Below are 22,548 nucleotides of genomic sequence, written 5' to 3' on the forward strand. Positions count from 1 at the left end.
GCGCCCTGGGTAACAGCAGATCAGCTTTTGCTGTTAGCTAAGCTGTACCAACGTTGGTTTTATTTCTTCTGAGTCCAATTTTCTTTTTAATTTCTTTTAATTTTCTGAGCTTTAATTTTCATATTTTCTTTTAAAGAAGTATTTTCTTTTTTAAAAAAGAAGATTTTATTTATTTATTTGAGAGAGACAGAGATCTCAACAGAGATAATAAGAGAGAGTGTGAACGGGGAGGAGGAGGAGAAGAAGACTGCCCGCTAAGCAGGGAGCCCCATGTGGGGCTCAATCCCAGGACTCCAGGATCATGACCTGAGCCAAAGCCAAACGCTTAACCTCCTGATACACCCAGGTGCCCCTAAAGAAGTATTTTCTTTTTTTAAATATCTATTTTAGGTTTGCTTTGAAGAAAGCTTTTAGAAATTTGATCATTGTTACTAATCATGTATACCTGAACCTGACATAAGTTAAATGACTTTCATTTCTTACTTGAGATCTGAATCTTTTCCTTTTGATCTGTTCAACAGCACTCATAGAACTCACACCAGCCAAGACGTTTAATTAAAACCAAAATTTAATAGACACCAGCTTGGCTAACAAAACATAATTACATTATGAATTTTAACCTTAATAGAACTTCATTAAAAGAGAACATTAAAATATTCTGAAGAGTAAAAAAGAAAGTTGAAAGCTTGCCTTCACTACCTACTTGATCTCAACCCTATCTGGCTTTTCTTACTTCATCTTACATCGAATTAAATTTTTTATATTAGAATAACTTTTCATTTATTGATTGCCCATGCACTAGATTCTGTTACATCTTTTCAAAAACCTTCTTTCGTGCAATCATCTGAACAACTCTGTCAATAAGAATTTTTACCTCTGTTGAACAGAAGAGAAACTGAAGCTCAGCGAACTTCTAGAACTTTCCCAAGATTTCTTAGTCAGCTGGTTGGGTCAGCTGCTCCAGTTCCAAATCTACAACTCTGTTCACTGTTCCATGATGCTTCCATCATAGGAGACTACAGTGTGATTTCAAATTTATTACCAATTAGCTTCAAGTAACTTCTTCATATTATCTTTAAACTGGAAAGGCATTCCCACATTAAAATCTGTCTTTTCTAAAGAAGTAGAAGTAAAAATTACCTTCAAAATAATCCTCTATAAATAAATGGTAAATAAGGATTGAGGGCTACTACAGATTAACTGCTCTGCAGTTATTCACATTCTCCATTGACTGAGGTCTGTTTGACTCTCATAATTTTGGATGTATTAATTACAGAGAAAAAAAATTTCCTTGTCACCAAAAAGTTTATTAATACTGAGCAAGGACTTACATACTAAACAAAGACATGGCTAATTTTCTTTCGTCTTAAATAATCAGATTCTTTATTCTACCCAAAGTCATTCAATTAGAAAGATGCACTTAACACAGAGGTTAAAGAAATCTGTTCTGAGAAGTAGGAAGAATTAATTTGCTTTTCATAAATTAAATTTCAAGTTGGCACTTCTCAATATAGCTGTTTGCTGAGGTGGTAGAGTTTTCTTTTCCTCTAACTTGATTTGATAACAATTTGAAAGGTCTGATTGCATTTTTCCATTTGTGTTTGGCCTTCAAAAAGCCTAAATTTCACAGCCGGAAGCAGATTCATTTACACCTCCATTGATTGACATTTCCTCAGTCGTCAAATAAAACAAAACTCAATTGGAAAATGAAGTATCTAAATGGGCAAAATTCTTGCATTCCTTAGGCTTTCTCAAAGCTGGTACATGAAGGAGGAAAGAGCTTACGTGGGCTCCATGAAGTGGTAGAAACGGCATTGCTCTGTGCTGAACACCTGCGCTCTGACTCCAGCTTCGCACCCAAGGGCCAGCTATACGACGTGAAGAAAGCCAGCCAATGTTTCTAGGGCTCCATTTTCTCATTCAATCAACAACCGGGCTGGACAGGGGTCTCACTGAATTCCCTTCTCCTCTATGACTGGCTACAGAGAGCCTCCTACCAACTGCGTGTAGACTTTGGAAATGCCATGTCTTTTCATTCAAAGCTCAAAAGCTGAGTAAGTGGTTTCCCCATCTGCAGACTGATAAGCTTCCGGGGGGACTGTCTATGGATTCACTCTGGTTTCCTTTGAAATTCAAGGACTTCTCATGAGACTCATACCTCATGACTCAAGATGTGATATTTGCCTAAATTTTTTTCTTAGTAACAAATGTAGGAGGGAGCTATAAAAAGCTGAGTGGGGGAAACATTCTTAAATTAGCTCCAGTAGTGGTGTTGGTTAGTCACAGGAAACCTAAATGACATGGAAACTTGCAGCAACACTCTACATTTGTCAAAACTGGACAGAGCGGCTACACAAGGCTGATTGCTTTCTCCCTGTCTGATGTAAACCATAGCTTCAAAAATTGAAAGTGCAGGAATCAAACTAAAAGAGGACCAGAATTTGGGAAGAAAAAGAAAATGAGTTTATAATTTCCTCTGAGCCAGAAAAATATCTATGAGGGAAAATAAAGATGAGTAGAAACATCAAGAATTTCAGATTAAAATATATAATCAATGGGGCGCCTGGGTGGCACAGCGGTTAAGCATCTGCCTTCGGCTCAGGGTGTGATCCCGGCGTTCTGGGATCGAGCCCCATGTCAGGCTCCTCCGCTATGAGCCTGCTTCTTCCTCTCCCACTCCCCCTGCTTGTGTTCCCTCTCTCACTGGCTGTCTCTATCTCTGTCGAATAAATAAATAAAATCTTAAAAAAATAAAATAAAATATATAATCAAAGAACTGAGCTCCTACCAATTTTCTGTTACATATTTCTTAGCTCTGGTGAGCTTATAATATCAAATGATCAATGATAGAAGAAATTGGGATTAAAGAGACTAAATTTCTTACAGACATCTATGTTCCGCTTTAGCTAAGATAACTAACCATTCAATCAGTTTAACTTCCGGGGGGAAGCAGCTATATGAGGTGACTGCTTACCTGACACAGGATTAACCAACTTGTTAGCTGTCAAGTTTTAAGACATGAAAAATCTACTACTACTACTACTATTTCACATTCAATGGTATTTCAGAGCTTCCCAGAAAATGTTTTATTTCTTTTCTTATGAGATGTGCACAGGAAGTCCATCACTGGGCAGGCCTGGTGTCATCGTCCCTCTCTGTACATGAGAAATGGAAGGCCAGGAAGCCTTACGCAACCTCGCCAAGTTCCTACTATCGGTGAGAGGCAGGGGTGGGACTACAGCTCATGCCCTCTGAGTAAACCCCCCAAAATGACTTGGTGCCTCGTTTTATGCTTTTGTATGGCCTGAACATTAACTATGTAGATTTCCAGGGTTCAGTCCCATTGCTAAATTTTAAAAAAGGATTGAATAGTGACGAAAAATACAAAGTCTCTCTGGACAGCTCCCTCCCCTTCAGGTGGCATCAGTCTCCTTTCCTCTCATTCACAAAAGACCGTATTAAATGTAGCGAATGATCCCGGAGTGGTAAACCCAGCGATAATTTTGGTTCAGGGAAAGAATCGTAAAAATACATCTTCCAAGTGCTGAGCAAGGAGACACCATAAAAATCAACTTCCTAGTGACTGGCCTCTAAGAAGTGAAGCAAGAGCTCCCCGTGCTGCTTTACTCCCTGACCTCATGGGCCTGGTTTTCCCCTAACCACTTTGGTTGTTCCTGCCCTGTCTGTGTTGATTGTTGACATGATCATTTTGGAGGGTTTAGCTTTATGCGGTCAACTCCCCAGTCTAGGTAGCAAAATTAAAGGATTGACTGGGACCCCAGGGTCTGTGCACTGCCTGGTCACTGGGGCAGGAGGCGAAAAGATAAGGCCACGATGTGCCCACGCTGTGCCACATGCGGCTTATTTCCTAGGAAACTCCCAGGCAAGAAAGGAGGCAGCTCATTAGAGATGGGCAAACGCTTGTTGTTTAAATGAGAGTCTTATCCTTTCCTCTTCTCCCATTCCTGATTTCAAATCCACGGGCAAGCATTGGTTATAAAATGTCACTGGAGCTCTGCTGCTCACCTATTTGGTAACGTCTATTTGGGGCTCCTGCTTTTGAGCACTTTGGGGTAAGTACACAGCTAACTTTTTAAAATATCTTACTTAAAATCTACCTTGAAAGGCAAATAAAAAGAGTGAGCTAATTAAGTAGGTCTAGTCTCAACGTGATCTCTAGCCAGGAGTCAAGGACAGAGCTGACACTGAACAGCACAGAAGTTATACTGCACAGGTGATGGATATGTGACTGTTGCCGTGATCTGATCTATGCGGATAGCCTGGTGACTCCTGGGATCTGACTGGCAGGACGACTCCACCACCGCCACCTGCCAAGATCAGACGGGATCTCTGCATGCGCTAGAATGGAGGTTTAACAACCCTCAGCTCAGTTTCACAGATAATAACTGTACGGTTAGAAGGTCCATCCTTATTATGCATGCAAAACCCTACCAGGAGAACAAGAAGGAAAAGAAAAAGTCATGGCCTATTTCTCCAATTTCAGCTGGGTCAGTAAGAAAGAGTGAATAAAAAAAAAAAAAAAGAGTGGAGCAAGATATCGAAATGAGCATCCACATTTCCCTTTCCTCTGTACTCAGATTCCAGGAAAATTACAATAAAAAAGCTCAAAAAGGAATCTAATCACTAACGGTGCTGAGAAATAGGGGTGATGCATCATGATTTAAAACATTGACATAATGCAGAAAGCAGACTGGATTTTATTCATAAATAACTGGAGTTAAGAGAGACATCACCCAGAAAGTACACGTCAGAAGGATCTAGTAGGACCAGAGATTTTCCTCTGGCTGACTTCTTAGTGATGCAGCCTCAAGGCAGGCAGTTATAAAACGGAGGAGTGTGATGGGACAGGTACGGTTCATGCAAAAGTTGTTCAGTTTTAGCTACGCCTGCACCATCTTGCTTTCGTGAGCAGCAACAGAGTTTGCACCAGGCCAACACAGAATTACTCTCTAAAGAAATGGAGCTAGTCTCCAGAAAACAAACTCTCAGAACTTTTGGACCACTGTGTGTCGCACATGGTTATGGGTATGGTGCCTGTATGACATCGCTCAAACCAGAACACTGGGACAATGGGGGTCAACTGGGACAGTTGACAAAGGCATGCATATGGTCACTCTAGCTATGTGTGCCTTCAGATACCGATCTTCCCAGCTCCTGGGAAACCAAGGCTCAGCCTGTTGGCCACAACGTGTCACCAAATATTGTCGCTTTCTATGTGTGTTATGTCAAATATACATATACATACTGGGATCACTGGTTTGAAGCAAAAGTCCCATACCCACAGCCTCGAAGCATGTTTCCTCTGGCTGTGAAGAGTTTTGAAAAGATCGGCTCCACATTTAGCTATCAGGAAATTGCATATAAACATCTGAATTTTTCGTTCTTCCTGGAAAAACAAAAAAAAGAGTATCTGTTCTATATGTATGCTATATCTACATTCCATCCTAGAAACAATCTAATGGGGCAAAATTCTGTCCTCGGGAAGCTTCACTTATTTATCTTACCTGTGCATCCCAGATGGTCCTTTAAATGCATTTCTACTGTTAGTAGGCACCTCAGAGGAAATCCCTCTCCAATTCCAAGATAAACAAGCAAAGCAACCAGATCCACCTCACTTTCTTTCCACACCGTTCCTACGTATCAGATTCTTCATGGCAGTTACCACCCTCTAAAATTACCCAGCTTATTTATTTGTTTGCATATTGACTATTTCCTCAGTGAAAGTTCTCTCCACAAGAATGTTTATTTTAAAATTTATTTATTTATTTGAGAGAGAGAGAGAAAGAAAGAGAGAGCTAGAGAGGGAGAGAGAGAATGCAAGCAGGGGAAGGGAGAGGCAGAAGGAGAAGCACACTCCCCATCAAGCAGGGAGCCTGATGCGGAACTCGATCCCAGGACCTTGAGATCATGACTGGAGCTCAAGGCAGACGCTTAATCTACTGAGCCACGCAGGTGCCCCAAGAAGAATGATTTTAACTGTTGGTCATCCCTAGATACCTTGCCCCTAATACAGAGGAAACATTTTGTAAATGTATTTTTTAGTGGCATGGAAACAGTCATTAAACTTGAAATACCAGCAGGAATGGTTAAAAGTACCTCTCTGAGCATAGGGAGACCGGAGGTGAGGATGAAGGATGATCTTCTTTATCTGTTAATTTTTAAACAAATGCATACAACTTTGACTATTATTATTATTGTATGCATATAGTATTTTTATAAAAATCTGAAAACCAAAGAATGGAAACAAACTTTTCATTGTAAAACAACCATTGTCTCCTAAGTTTGGAATTCTTGTCTAATGCAAAAACCTGAGATGTACATGTCTAAGGAAACCAAACTTTTACCTACGTGACCCAAGTAATTATTTGTGTCCTTGCTTGTTTACAGATTTGGCCTTGATCTCTTCCATCTGACTGCAAAGAAGACTACTTGCAATTATGGATTCTGGAGTCAACAGCCCTGGATTCAAATCCTTGCTCTGCCACTTGTCACCTGTATGCCCTCAGCAATCTGTGCACTGTCTTCATCCATAAAATGAGGTCATACAGAAAAGCAAGCAACTCTGCATGCCGGGCACATTCATCAGCTACTCCAATAATTATGTATGTTTCTGGGCTTCTATATGTTCCAGTAATTTAAATCTCTGAAAGAAGGGATAGCTCATCATCCTTTCTATGACCATTAATTGAGCACCAACTACATACCAGTAGCTGTAATGAATGCTGGGGAGACAAATGAAAGTAAGACAAAAACGTGACTGTGAACCTAAGATGTTTAGATCTACGTTCCTCATGATCTCAGATTTCTAAAGGTGGCAAATAACTAGAGCTGCTCTGAGTACTCACCGGTCACCTTCCTCCACACAACTCTGGAAGTCCACTAATATGCTCCCCTTCCCCCATCTCCACTGGTTTTTTTTATATATATGGATTTTAAGATTAGTCATTCAACCCTTTTGTATCAGCATGTAAACATAAATTAATGTTAAAATATTAGTCCCATATCCTCCTTCTGTCAGATCTCAGGCACTCAAGTAGGATAAGTGTAAGAGAAAAAAAAATCACAAAAGAAGTTGCTGAGAGGTTATTGTAAAATGTGTAATGCCAAGAAGAGCAGTTAAAGGAAAAGGTCATCTACAAAATTAGGAGCTTCCTAGAAGTAAGTGGTTCCCTGTGCTATACCAAAATAGTCTACAGGCATTAGCTATGAAAAAAGGAAGGAACGATTAAAAAAAGAAGATGCTAGTTCCATACTTATATTTCTATTCTTTTTATTCCATATTTCTATTCTTTTATAATTTGATTGTCTTTTATAAAATAGAAACAGATGAGCTTTGATTCAAGATGTCATACTTCCTGTAACCTCTATCTCCCACATCAAGTCTCTAAACATTAACTAAAAGATATTTTTTATTTTTTAAGAGGGGTGAGGGACAAGGGGAGAGGGAGGGAGAGAGTCTTAAGCAGATTCCACATTGAGCACAGAGCCCACTGGGGGCTCGATCTAATGACCCTGAGATCATGAGTTGAGCCGAAATCAAAGGGTCAGAGGCTTAAGTGACAGAGCCACCCCAGGTGTCCCCAAAAGATATTTTTTATAAAATCAATTTATCAATTGGAAAATTACAAGAGGTCCCCTTGGTGAACATTAGCCAAACAGAATTTGGGAAGAGAAAAAGCAGAAGGATCTGATGAGATGAGAAAACACACAGAAGTCTCTTGCAAAAAGTGCACGTGACGTGGCTCTGAGGCTGCCCTGAGCATGATGGGTCTGATATTGGGTTCTAGGGCCAGCAACAGAGGGACTGGGTGGATACTTCCATCAGAACAACCAGGTGGGCTGACTTTTTCACACCGTACATCAGCAACAGAGCCCTTTGTTCCCAGGTGGCGACATACCTAGGAGAAGCAAGTAAGGTTCCAGGAGACTGGTGACATTCAGAAGAAATGAGAAACTCATATACCTAAAAAAATAAAAAAATAATAACTAATGTATCCCATCAGGAACATAGTCTTCCTGTCCCCCCAAACCCTCATTCTTGACAGAGTGTTTACTTTCCAGTTTGCCACAATCCCTACTCCTCACACTACTTTTTTTTTAGCAGCCCAGGCCCATAGGCATTTGAGTTGTGATCCCTGCACTGAAAGACCACTGGGCATTCTCTATGTCATCCTAAAAGGTGCAGTGAATTACAATGGGCTATAACAAAATCATCACATGTTTTTGTGTTGATCAAGTGACAAACTGAACTGCCAAAAGCCCCATCAGATAAAGTAACTGGCCTTAACCTCAAGACTTTCTAAACCAATAATTTGATTTTCTGGGTCCCAAAATAACTGTGAACCATCTAGCAATAAACAGAAAGAATTATATAGGAGAACTCTTAGAGCTTCTGCAAAGATGCAGCTGATTCATCTCCTGGAGGACCGTGCGGGAAAGAGCAGCAGATGTTATTAAACCAAAAGAACTTGAAATTGTAGGAAACAGGGTCTGGTTTATTTTAAAATCCTTTTACCTGAGTCCCCTGTGTTTCTGTGCTCATGTGGTTTCTGAGTTTACCTTTTCAACAAATATAAACAGTTGCTTTTATAAGAGACAAGACCTTATTTCAATCTCAAATAGCAACAAAAGTTCAGGGAACCCCTGCCATCTGATTGTATACAGGACAGGTGCTGAGAGTTCAGAGCCAAATAGCCTAGGATAGCACGAGACAAACATAACATCAATAAAACAACTTCAGTAATATTCTGAAATTATACCCAAATTAGAACACTACCCAGGCAATCCTGTACATACCTGATTTTGAAGATACTATGTTCACTTGAAGAGTATAAACCTAACCTAAAGATCCCAAAACTTAAAGGAGAAGGAATCCTCTTGTTAAAATTGTCTCATGGCTTTCTCCATGAAGGTGAAAAGAATAATAACACAAATTTGTGCATAACTATGCACATTCTCGAGTAAAGGGGAAAACTAAGTCACCATCAATGCCACACAAAAAGAAAAAATGTCATTATCCTTGAGGCTAATGTGGCTTCAGAGGAAACAACAAGCTTTGCAATTTAAAATAGATTTTTAGAAGCAACTAGAATGCATACACTTCTCAGTCAATTGCATATTATATTTTTTAAAACAGGCATACTCCCAAGAGTTTTACTTACAACAACTTTATGTGATAAAAATGCTCCTGGGGCGCCTGGGTGGCACAGCCGTCAAGCATCTGCCTTCGGCTCAGGGCGTGATCCCGGCATTCTGGGATCGAGCCCCACATCAGGCTCCTCCGCTAGGAGCCTGCTTCTTCCTCTCCCACTCCCCCTGTGTTCCCTCTCTCGCTGGCTGTCTCTATCTCTGTCCAATAAATAAATAAATAAATAAATCTTTAAAAAAAAATGCTCCTAAGTTCCTCAGAATTTAAAACTACAGCCTTCAAGAACTAATACTTAAAATGTTGTTAAAGATAAATCTGTGTAGGTTGCGTATATCAGAATGTAAGTTCCCCTGAGGAGAGTCTTCTAGGAAGGGATCAAAACAATGAAATTTGTTGGAATAAACATGTTGGAAAATCTCAGAAAATATTTACGGTCATTTACCATGATCATTTTGTGTATAGACAGTGGGATAGAATGATAAAAATAACCAAAATGGAGAGATAAAAGGCATGATTTGGGGGCTCTCCTCTGTCATGTGTTCCCAGGGCAAGTCAACTCAACTGCTTCAAGCTTCCCTTTCTTCACTTTAAAAATGGGGATAGTAGTGTCTGGTGTCCTCAGGATATTCAAAAGACTTTCTTCCGTTTTCCCCAAACTGCCATTTCTACTCAAGAGTGTCCCTTGCCATGACACAGTTATATAATTATACATTTACTGAATACCTAGGAGGTGCCAGGATGAATACATAACTTACACAGCCTTTCTATATGTCAGGAACTGTGTTCTAGAGTCTTCACATGTACAAATTCATTTAATATTACAACAGTTTTCTAAGGTAGACACCGTGAAGAATCCATTCTACACGTGAGGAAACTGGGGCCAAGAGATTTAAAAACTTGCCCAGCGTCTTACAAATAGTAAGAGACGAAAATGGGACTTAAACTTGGAGAGTTCGCTCAAGAGTCGGTGTCCTTGATTAAACTGTCTCTCTCATATACAGTGCAGTGTCCTTCAGCCAAAAAAATACAAAGTCAGTATCTTCGGCATTTCTGACAAACTTTAGCTATCTCCTAATAAGCCTGACAGCTACCACTCACTGACCTAGTGCATATATAACCCTAGCTAGACACTGATAGAAATCTTTAATTTTGAGAAGAACTACATATGGCAGAGTCATAACCCTAATTTTAAAGATGAAGAAAGCTGAAGCTTGAATAGTAACATAAATTGATCAAATACGTGTGAGTCGCATGTAGGACAACAAAGATGCAACAGTCAAGGTCTCCATGAGCTCCACATTGCCTAGCATTTGCTGTCTAAGAAAATTCCAAACACTCATGGCAAACTCATATGAAACTAAGAATTATGGGAGACTCAAGTTTTCTCGAGCCACATATATACTGAATAATTTGAACAATGAAGAATATAAAGGTATTGGAGTACAAACTGTAAATAGCTCAGAAAATTCACTCCCCAGTAGGTGTATGTCCATGTATGATCACATCTTTCCATGTACGATCACATCCTCTTCAAAGCAAAGTTCAAAGGGGATTGGAGAGTATAATTTAATTGAAACTCTAAAACTTCTGAAACCTAAATTTTCTAAGCTCATAGCCTATAAAGAGAAAAAATACCCCAAACCAAAAATCCTTGGGCTCCAAACTGACATATTGTTAGATTCTTTACTTTTGGTTTCCCAAAATCTGCATGATGTCCTTAACTATATTCTTGGTGACCACTGAGAAAAGTGGACCACTTCAAGCAGTTCCATTAAGAATTTTTCCTTTGTAGGGCACCTGAGTGAGTGGCTCAGTCTATTAAGCGTCCCACTCGACTCATGATTTCAGCTCAGGTCATGATCTCACGGGTCCTGAGATCAGGTTTTGTGCTCAGTGGGGAGTCTGCTTTAGATTCTCGCTCTCCCTCTCCTTCTGCCCCTCACTCTCTCTCGCTCTCTCTCTCTCCCCCTCTCAAATAAATAAATAAATCTTTAAAAAAACGTTTCCTTTGTGTCACAAAACTCAGCGATTTTGTGATCCTTCAAGTATCTACACAAATGTGAACTATAGTTTGCTTTTATAATGCTAGGCAATTTTTAAACTATAAAATTAGTACCAAAGATAAAAAGGTAAATGCTCTCCCCAAGCTATCTGCTTTGTCCCTTTTCTCAATTGCCAGTTAAAGAGATATTGAAGGAAGAGGGAAACACAGCAAAGAATGAACACCACGGGCAGAGAACTTACACCTTTTTTCGTATATATTTTCTCAGCACGTAACAGAGAGAACAGGTAAGCAAAACTCTAAAGTGATTAAGATAAAAATCATTAAAATTTCAAATTTCAACTTTTACAAAGTAATGTACTCGTTATCTAACAAAAAATAGATTTCATTCACAGATTTCCTTGGCAGATACATTTTGATTAACTCCTGTATCCCTGTAAGTTTGTTCTTAGGAAATTTTGCCTTCTGGCTTTTCCACTGTTAGGAAATAGGACTGACATCGAAAACCGGGGATGTACTGTATGGTGACTAACATAATATAATAAAAAATCATTATTAAAAAAAAAAAAGGAAATAGGACTGACTACTAAGAAAAATGGTGTTTAAAATTCCTAGCAGATTGGTTCAATATTATGCTATTATGCTTCTCAAATTCTCCCTTGGAATAGAAAGTTTATGAAAGAGAGGCCATCTGATGCTCTAGGATTCAAAGTCATATGATTTTTTTCTCTTTGGAGAGATCAGTGAATTTCTTTCCACACTCATTACATTCTTCACCTAGAAAGTCAGTGATTTCATAGCAAGCTTCAGGCATAGGAGAGGGTTCTTTGAGAATCGTATTCTCCTTTGCAGTTTTAAACTTATCTTAGAAAGCAGAAAAAAAAATTTGATAATTTTACCTTGGCATTACATCAGGGAAATAAAGAGGTAACAGAGGACATGAGGCTGGCAATTATGTCTCCAAGGTGGTTGACTCTATCCTATGGGGAAAAAAATTTCCTATGGTCATGAGAAATTGAAATTACCCCTCCCCTCTAATCAGTATCCTGGATCTTAGTAATCTGTGAATGCACAGGCAGCATCAGAGATCTTGCCTGAGCTCATGGCACAAAAGCACGGTCCAAAAGAAATGTAATGCAACCACAAATATAAGCCACGCATGTAATTTTAAATTTTCTAGTGCCACATTTTAAAAAGTAAAATGAAACAGGTAAAGCTAATTTTAGTAATATATTTAATTTAAATCAGTATATCCAAAATATTATTTTAACGTGCAATTCCTGAAATAGTATTTTATGAACATGTTAATTATTAATATAATGCCAATGATAGTCTTATTAATATTAACTTAATGTATGATATGTAATATTAAAGTATGATATTAATAATGCTTTAATTATTAACATTACTTCCCTTTTTAGTCTAAGTCTCTGAGCATGTCTTAAGCCGATCCGGGCACGTTCCGAGTGTTCAGTGGCACATGGAACTTGTGGTTACCGCATTGGGTAGCATAAGACTAGAACTCTGGCTCTCTGAGCTGTGCGTCAGAATCATCGAAAGAAACTTTAAAAATCCTGATGACAGGCCATTCCCTAGATCAATTAAATCAGAATCTGTGGGAGTCCCCCAAAGGCCCCCCTTGTGTCAACCTTTTACAAAACCAGGAAATCCAATGTATGGCAGTAGTGAAGAGCCAGTGGCCTCGAAAATACCACAGACCGGCATCACTCGGCAATTTCCTCAGTGTCAGAATTCTGGCTTGACTATCCATTTTGTTTCTCCTTTGCAATACGTATTTGAAAGGGAGAAAGAAAATAGAAATAGTTGACCCTCTCATCACTTTCTCACTTTTCCAGCAAAACCGGAATTAGATTGACCCGAGCCATCGATTTCATCTCCACCACCTCACGGTACCGTTGAGTTTAAACCAAACATTTACAGTGATAGTAGTATTAATGTTGGTAAAAGACAGTGTTAACTTGAGTCACTGATTGAATCCTATGCTGGCACAAGTGCGGGAAATAAAACTCTTTTATTATGGAAAATCTCCACCTGTGAATACTGAGACACAGGTTAGTCTGGCAACACAGGCTTTTTTCCCCAGAATGCCTGTCAAATGCATTTGTTGCACACCTTGGCCCCACTCCTCTCTTTCTAACTGAGTGTCTGCCGCCTGCCTGGAATCACTCCCAGCCTCAGATACTCGGCCAAATGCAGGGGGCTGAGCCAAAGCAGCACTCAGGCAGCAAACCCCAAATGCGGTGCTGGCTTCCGAGCATCTGAGTGCATCCTGGAGGTCGTAGCTTCTCTTTGAGTTTGGCTCCATTCTAAAGGAATTTAAGCAAGTGGAAGATTTAGCACATTGATTTAGAAATGCAGTCTTCATAAAGTGCATGGGTAAGTGTGTTCTGCTACATGCTTGAAAGCAAGGCTAGAAACTGTATCCACTAGCATTTTTGCAAGGGAGCTTGTGAAAGGACCCAGTGAGACAGGAAGGTTAAGTGATTCATGCCATGTCACAAAGCTAATTAGAGCATCAGAAAAAGGAATAGGAGCCAGTTCTTCCAATGCCTGACCCAGTGCTCTTGTCACCAACAAATTGCTGTGTCTTAAAGTCTTGCTTCTATTCTTTATCCTCTAGATGCAAATGGAAATTGGTAGTCTTTGGGGGGGGGGGTTGAATTAGCAATATCTCAAAATTTTAAATTAGCATGTTCTTGACTCATTCATTTCACCTATAGGAATGTACCCTAGCGACATTTGAACACGGATGTTTGTTGCCGCGTTCTTTGTGATAGTGAAATGTTGAAATCCATTTAAATGTCAACCAATCCAGGTTTTAAAAAGAATGACGAATGGGGATATAATGTACAACATGACACTATAGTTAATAACACTGTATTATATATTTGAAAGTTTCTTAGAGAGTAGATCTTAGAAGTTCTCAACATGAAAAATATTTGTAACTGTAGGGCGACGGGTGTTAACTAGATTTAATGTAGTGATCATTTTGCAAATATGGAATCATTATGTTGTACACCTGAAACTAATACAATCTTACATGTCAATTATCTCCCAACTTAAAAAAAAAAAAAGAATGACGAATACAACACCAAAGACACAATCTACAAAAGAAAGACTTACAAGAATTGATAAGTTAGGGGCGCCTGGGTGGCGCAGTCGTTAAAGCGGCTGCCTTCGACTCAGGGCGTGATCCTGGCGTTCTGGATCGAGTCCCACATCGGGCTCCTCCGCTGGGAGCCTGCTTCTTCCTCTCCCACTCCCCTTGCTGTGTTGCCTCTCTTGCTGGCTGTCTCTCTGTCACATAAATAAATAAAATCTTAAAAAAAAAAAAAAGAATTGATAAGTTAGACTTCCTTAAAATTAAAAACTTCTGCTCCGTGAAAGATAATGCCAAGAGAATTAGAAGACAATCCACACGTTGGAAGAAATATTTGCAAAAGACACAGCTAATAAAGGACTGTTACTCAAAATATACAAAGAATTCTTCAAATTTAACAACAAGAAAATAAACAACCCAATTTAAAAAATGATCCAAAGACCTTAACAGACACCTCACCAAAGAAAATAAACAGATGGCAAATAAGCATCTGAAATGATGTTCCAATCATATATCAGGGAAACGCAAATTAAAACCACTACAGGATATCACTACATACCTATTGAAATGGTCAAAGTCTGGAACACTGACGACACCAAATGGTAGCAAGGATGTGGAACAACAGAAATTCTCATTCATTGCTGGTGGTAATGCAAAATGGTACAGCCACTTGGGTAGACAGTTTGGCAGTTTCTCGCAAAACTAAAAATACTCTTCCATGTCATTCAGCAATTGTGTTCCTTGGTATTTACCCAAAGGAGTTGAAAACTATGTCCACACAAAAATCTGTACATGGATGTTTACAGCAGCTTTATTCCTAATTGTCAAAACCTGGAAACAACCAAGATGCCTTTCAGTAGGTGAGTGGATAAACTCTAGTACATTCAGACAATGGCATATTATTCAAGGCTAAGAAGAAATAAGCTCCCAAGCCACGAAAAGACATGGAGAACCTTAAATACGTATTACTAAGTGAAGGAAATGACTCTGAAAAAAGCTACATACATACCGTATGATTCCAAATATAGGGCATTCTGGAAAAGGCAAAATGGTGGCAACAGAAAATTAAAAAAAACAATGGTTGCTGATAGTCAAGGGAAGGATGAACAGGCAGAACACAGAGGGTTTTTAGGCAACAAAACTCTTCTGTATGATATTTCAATGATATATAAAAGTCAGTATACATTTGTCCAAGCTCATTGAGTGTACAACATCAAGAGTGAACCCTAAGGTGAACTATTGGCTTTGGATGTTTACAGTGTGTCACTGTGGGTTCATCCTTAGTAACAAATGTACCATTGTAGTGAGTGATGTTAACGGGGGAAGCTCTGCATGTATGGGGACAGAGGGCATATGGAAAATCTCTGTTCCGTCCTCTCGATTTTGTTGTGAACCTAACATTCCTCTTTTTAAAGAAAGTCTTAAAAATGATGTAGATTTGTAAGGAAGTGTTGAATCACTAGATTCTGCACCTGAAACTAATATTACACTATATGTTAACTAACTGAAATTTAAATAAAAACTTGAAAAAAATAAAATAAAACAAGAAAAAAGTGATGTAGATTCATATGAACTGATACGGAAAGATGTCCAACACAGTCAAAAAAACTCTAATAGGATCTCATTTAGAAGAAGAGGAAAACAGATATGTACGTGTGTAGATTTATAGTAAACTTCTGGAAGGATATTTGGAAAACTGTTAGAAGTGGTAGTTTCTGATAAAGGCAGGAGGCCTTGGAAATACACTTCTGCATCATTAGATACTGTTACACGGAGGACAAATTTCCATAGTACATATGTAATTAAAAATAAACACATTCAGAAAAATACTCCTGGACTTAAGTGTCCAGAATCCAGAGTACTCACAAAGGGCATGCTTATTTAGGGATGCACATACTCTTTTTCGTAATACAAATGCAGATTTCAAAATGTCCCACCCAGCATGCTTGAAACTTGCTGTAAGTCGCTCGTGTTATAGCTAAAGAATAAAGGAAAACTAATTAAATATAGAATGATTAGTGAATTAATTAATTAAAATTCCACAGTCTCCTTTTCTCAAGATCGATGTTGTTGAGATTTTAGTATTGTAAAAGAACTATGTACCAGCTATAAATATTATAATTTCATGGGACTTTGAATGTTTATCTAAGAAAAAAGCAGGTTTGCAAATTATAGCCAAAATCATAAAAATAGTTTGCTCGGAACATGAGTGAAAGCAAGAAAATAAAAAATTGATTCAAATATGACTCCTTCTTGAGCCGGGATGCCCTTCAACAGATGACTGGATGAAGAAGATGTGGTCCATATATAAAATGGAATATTACTCAGCTATCAAAAACAACAATTTTTCAACAATTGCTGCAACATAGATGGCACTGGAGGAGATAATGCTAAGTGAAATAAGTCAAGCAGAGAAGGACAATTATCATATGGTTTCTCTCACCTATGGAACATAAGAACTAGGTAGATCGGTAGGGGAAGAAAGGGATAAAGAAAGGGGGGGTAATCAGAAGGGGGAATGAAGCATGAGAGACTATGGACTCTGAGAAACAAACTGAGGGCTTCAGAGGGGAGGGGGGTGGGGGAATGGGATAGACTGGTGATGGGTAGTAAGGAGGGCACGTACTGCATGGTGCACTGGGTGTTATACACAACTAATGAATCATCGAGCCTTACATCGGAAACCAGGTTATGTACTGTATGGTGAATAACATAATATAATAAAAAAATTATAAAAAAATAAAAATAAATAAAGATTGCAATTAAAAAAAACATGACTCCTTCTTATGCCAAGCAAGGATGAATTCCACAATACCTGATTTCTCAGGATTGGAGAGAGGACCTGTGGCTGGCTGGCGAGTTAGGCACCAGATAAGGAAAGCTGTCATTCATTCCATGTGTAAACCTGGACGTGTGCAAGCACAGAGGGCGTCTGGGTCTTCAGCAGTCGTAGAAAGATTTCAGAGAAGGTGATGTAAAAAGTAAGCATGGAGTAGATGAAATGGGGTGCTCTTTCAAGCAAAGGGAAAGAATGTAAGAGCAGAATGGGCTAGGGGTCCCCAGGAAAAGAAAGACAGACATAGCTTCCGTGACCCAAAAGAAGTCCTTGTACGTCCCCAGCTATTTTCCATGATCTGTGTCCTGATTGCAACATCACACTTCTTGCAGAACTTCCTAGGAAATGTCGAAATTACAAAAATATCCAAAAACCGCACTAGTGAAGGTTTTTAAGGGAACAAAGGGAATGCAAACACTAACAGTCTCTACCAGGCCACTAAATAGCCTACCCGGATCAGAGACAATAAATAAATATTAAAACTCCCAGTGCTGTTTCAAAAGTAAGCAAGGACTTGCACTCCTTCCCTGAGATAAGGCACCCAAGACCCCCTGTAGCTTATACCAGCTCCAGGAGCATGCTCGTAGCCCCACCCCTGCTCTGACAGTTACCTCTGCTTCATTATGCTAAAGTCTCCCCTGCAGGAGGAGCACAGGCTTCATGAACGTGACATAGGATGCGTGTAGAGGCCTGTTTTCCAAACGCCTGCACAACCTACACCCAGCTTTACACGCGATGACAAAGCTCCTTTCTGAATGTTCGTCCTAACCCTAAATAAAAAGAACGTAATCACCCCTGCTCAGGGAGTCACGGCTTTAGAAGTCACTCCCGGTGATCTCCAGATTTGCTGCAAATGAAGTCCACCCGGTGTAGTCTCCATCTGTAACTCACCAAGGAGCGAACTCACATTAGTTTGGGTACAAATGAATGCCAAGAACATCGTAAGTCTTGAAATTTTTCAGTAGCACTGGAGTACGGAGTTTGTAAAGACACTAGTGGAAATGCTGCTGTAGATAGATGTAGGACAGAAGCAGATAATCAGGGGCCCTCACCCGCCATGCAAATTAATTTGGATGTTTTATCTTTTACTGCAGGGCAGACCAGAATGGGAGCCACCAGGCACATGTGGTTGTGAGTACTTAAAATGTGGCTAGCCCGAAGTCAGATGTGCTATGACTATAAAATAATACACGCCAGATTTCAAAGAATTAGTATGAAAAAATTTTAAATACCTCATTATTATTTTTTAACTGATTACATGTTGAAGTGGTAATGTTTTGGATATATTGGGCAAAATTAAAAATCTATAATTGAAATGAATTTCACCTCTCTTTGGTTTTTAATTGGCTACTGAATTTTTTTCTATTACATATGTGTCTTACATTATGCTTCTACTTGACAATGCTGCTTTGGATAATAGATGTTTAACAGAGGAGTGAAAGATGGGATTTGCATTTTAAAAGTATCCTCCTGGCAAAAGTGTGAAGAATGGTTTGTCGTAAAGCCAATTCCTCAGCTATTATAACAGTCCAAGGAGAAAAGATGAAACTTATTAAGGCAAGAGTGCTGGCGACAAAATAACAGGACAGATTCAACCCATGGGCTATAGAGAATGAAGGATCGAGCAGTTTTAAATTTCTTGTTCTGATGGTTGGGTTCTTGATGATTCCATTAACTCAGAAGATAAAAACAGGAAGACCTAGTTTGAGTAAGAAGTTTAGAAAGAGAGCATTAATTCTGTATTGAATATGTCATGATGCTTGCGGGACCTGAAGTATACATTTGCAATAGACAAAAAGAAATACGCCGGCATTCTGGGAAAAGCTTTGGGCTGGAGACAGGGACACGTGTTCATCAGTGCATGCACAGAGGGTGATGTCACTGCGGGGAAACTGTCCTTTTTTGAAAACAGTACAGAACTCTGAGGGTTAGGAAACTGTTTCTCAAGAGATTAGGGAAAAGAACCCAGAGGGATTAGAAGAGAACCAGGAAATACTGTTTCAAAAGCTTAGCAAGTGGAAATCAAGCTGCAGAGAGGGGCCCGTTGTTTGGGATTTATTAGATCCTCACGGGTGAGTTACATGCATTTTTTTTTAAAGATCTTATTTATTTATTTGACAGAGATAGAGACAGCCAGCGAGAGAGGGAACACAAGCAGGGGGAGTGGGAGAGGAAGAAGCAGGCTCCCAGCAGAGGAGCCTGATGTGGGGCTCGATCCCAGAATGCTGGGATCACGCCCTGAGCTGAAGGCAGACGCTTAACCGCTGGGCCACCCAGGCGCCCCGTGAGTTACATGCATTTTATGTTATACACTTAGTACTCAAGCAACCCTATCAAATCCTATAATTTTCCACATGTTACAGATGAGGAAAATGAGAGGCATGGGAAGGTTAGATAACCTGCCCGAGGTCACAGAGCACAACAATGGTCAACAGAACTCAAACCCAGGCCACCTGGTACAGGTCTTCTTATTCAAAATCCTGGCTAGTCAATGTATATAACCAGGTCATCTTCTCCCCTAAAATACTAAGTGGGCTAAGGTAAATTTGTATTATTAACAATAGGATGAAAATAAAGATGAAGGAAAAAAGTTAGGCTATCAGCTCTGGGTCAGTTCTTCAGGGACGTGAGGGATTGACCAAGAGACAAGGTCCATGGACATGAATTCTGTGTGATTTTCCTCACCACCTTTGCTAGCTATTTCAAAGGCTTTTTGAATCAGAACACACCTCTTCTAGACAGAGACTCTAGTGCATGGGGTCACTGCTCCAGTCCCCCAGTCCTCTGCACTAGGTATCAACTGGAATCAGGATTGCCTGAGATAAGAAAGCGACAAGAGACAGGGGGATGGCTATACCTTTCAGCTTCAGGTAGCTCTCTCCTCAATCCCTTCTCATCTCCATTCTCAATCCTATCTTTTCTAAACCCCACACAGAAGCTTCTGGAGACTTTAGGAAAGAGAAGCGATGTATTCTTTACAGGATCTGTTGAAGCCAGAAAATTTGCTATAGGCCTTGTTGCCAGCTTGGCCCCACAGCCTCCATCAGCACCCGGCCTCAAAGAGAACTGACAGAGCTCCTGGTAGGAAAGGTCCTTTTTCTCATCACATGATTATCACAGCAAAGCTTTTTGTCATTATGTTTTGAATTGCCCCTGGTCAGATTCAAAACAGTTGTAACAAAAGGTGTTCTAATGATTATTATTTAAACAGCTCTGCTGAAGCCCTTCTCTGGCCCAAAACATATCTATTCCACCTTTCCCATCCACCTAGTATAAACCTACAATCATTTTGCTAGATAGGTATTCATTTAAGTTACCAAGCATCCTACTTGGAACTGCAAACCTCCCTGTGAATTCTGGTATTTGACTAATTCACGCTAGACAAAAAAAGACTGCTTGAAGGGGGACAAGCAACAAATTGACAGTGTGTCTCAGGTGCTATCTGCGTACCTAATTTCTTGTTAGGGGAGAGGGACAAAGGCGGAATACCTCCACCTCCATCTAGAAAGGACAGGTCTAGAAGGAACACAGAAAGAAGGGGGAGTATGGATGATTAAACCAAGGTCACGGCTAAGCAAGTCTGCATGAGTTCCATCCTATCCGGAGGATCTCCTCCAAGCATGGACTCCACAAAACCGAGTTCTAATGAGCCTGCTGAACCAAGTGGCTGGGAGTTGAATAATTTTAGACTGTCAAGCACCACAGGGAATGATAGACCAGAGGTAATGGAACTGAGCAGTCTGGCTGTGACGAGAGGGAAAAACAAAACAAAACAAAACAAAAAACCTCAAGCTAGAAGTCTAGAATATTTATGGAAGGTGTAATCATATTTCAAGGAAATTCTAGCTAAATTATTCCAAGGCTTTGCTTTCTTCAAAGGGCCAAGCACAGCACCTCGATTAAGAAAAAAAAAAAATACAGGGTTGATCACCCTTATTTAAGAAAACTGCAATCCAATCAGAGGCTCGTGCCTAAACGTAAAAAGGATTAGCCATAAACTTGAAAGGTTAAGGGACTGGTGATCCACAGATATGGTATTTGCTCCCCCATTCTGTCCTCCCTTCCCTCCATCCCAGGGCAATGAAAGCTTGAGCATGAATTGCAGTATTGCATGAATGTGCTGGACAACATTTTCAGGAGTGGGGCCACGACACCTCGAAATCAAGCGCTCCTCCAAAGATCTGGAGTTTAAAGAAGGATAGTAGGTCAGAGGGACTTCTGGGGAGAACAAAGCAAACTACAGAGTAAGTACAAATCACATAAGTGCTAGAGATCACTATTTTAATGTTGTTACCAGTTAGATGCTACCTAGACCAGCTATCTAATTATATTAGGCACTCTCGGTAGCTCTGAGAGCGTCTAAGGCTCTGCCAGACTTTCCCAGTTCTGTGCGCTCCCAGTTTTCTTTTCTGAAGGGTTCATCAGGTTAGCTATGTATTGCATTTATACCACACACAAAAGAGAAAAACAGCTGGAACCCCAAGCACGCAATCCAGGGAAGCTGCTGCAGAGGTTAACACATTTCAAATATTTCTGGACTAATTCAAAGGAGAAAGAAGGCCTTGGCAATGTTTACATTCCAAGATGATATGGCGGATCCAGCGACACTGTGTTACCATGAAATCGCTCACATTGCTTGTTCAAAGGGCTTCTGATTTCTTGAGTTATGTGTCTTTAGTACTACGTGTCTTAATAGTATTTTGCAGTACGTTAGGAGGACTATATATGTTTCATTAAAAAAGTTTTCCATTTTGAAACAAAATATTAAATTGTAGACAATCTCTCTTACTCTATTTTGTTTAATTAATTAGTATTTTTTTAAAGGGAAGAAAGGCAAAATTAGCATTTAAATTGTGCATTTGCTTCTTTATAATTTAACCAGACAATCATATTACCTGGGGCACTGGAATTCAAGAGAACACCATGAGCATTAAAATCATTCTCTATGCACATATAAAAAGGATGAACTCCATAGAGATTGCTAAAATTCCTACAATAGCAAAAAGAAATATTATTTTTTGTGGCTTATTATCATTTTATTATCCTATCTCAATGAGATCCTGTAGCAATTAATGGCATGCCAAAAAAGAAAAAAATATGTGATATATATTATGAGGGTAAAAGACAAACTGATGAAAACCTGAGTAAATATAAAATTTCAAATTTGCCATTATAACCAATTAAGTATAAACCAAATGGTATTTGAGAGTAAATTTATAGCACCCTATAGAAGATCATTCTTATTATTCATGGTCTCTTTTTGTTTCAATAAACATATTCCTGGCATTAAGAGTCTATATTCACTCATTACCACTGGCAATTGATCTCTGGAAAACATGCCGTATTTCACAAAATTTATGCCATGTGTAATGGGTGGTTGTTAATGTTCACCAAATCCATAGATTAAAGTAAATGAAAGA

General features: G+C 39.4%; 1 long non-coding RNA gene across 13 annotated transcripts in view; it reads right to left on the reverse strand.

Moving 5' to 3' along the window:
• Positions 1-22,548, reverse strand: part of LOC130544860 (uncharacterized) — a 103,474-nt gene that overhangs the window by 33,912 nt on the left and 47,014 nt on the right. For 7 of the 13 annotated variants that reach the window (XR_008961535.1, XR_008961534.1, XR_008961536.1 and 4 more), the window contains exons 5-9: positions 14,852-15,123; positions 14,316-14,511; positions 12,071-12,151; positions 7,920-7,984; positions 5,267-5,407 (exon numbers count right to left, since the gene is read on the reverse strand). This is a non-coding gene — a long non-coding RNA (uncharacterized LOC130544860). The remainder of the gene's footprint in view (positions 1-5,266; positions 5,408-7,919; positions 7,985-12,070; positions 12,152-14,315; positions 14,512-14,851; positions 15,124-22,548) is intronic. The other 6 variants (XR_008961531.1, XR_008961530.1, XR_008961526.1 and 3 more) reach the window with 4 other exon arrangements.

The sequence above is a fragment of the Ursus arctos genome, unplaced genomic scaffold (genome assembly GCF_023065955.2).
Source record: "Ursus arctos isolate Adak ecotype North America unplaced genomic scaffold, UrsArc2.0 scaffold_26, whole genome shotgun sequence".
NCBI classification, from domain to species: Eukaryota; Metazoa; Chordata; class Mammalia; order Carnivora; family Ursidae; genus Ursus; species Ursus arctos.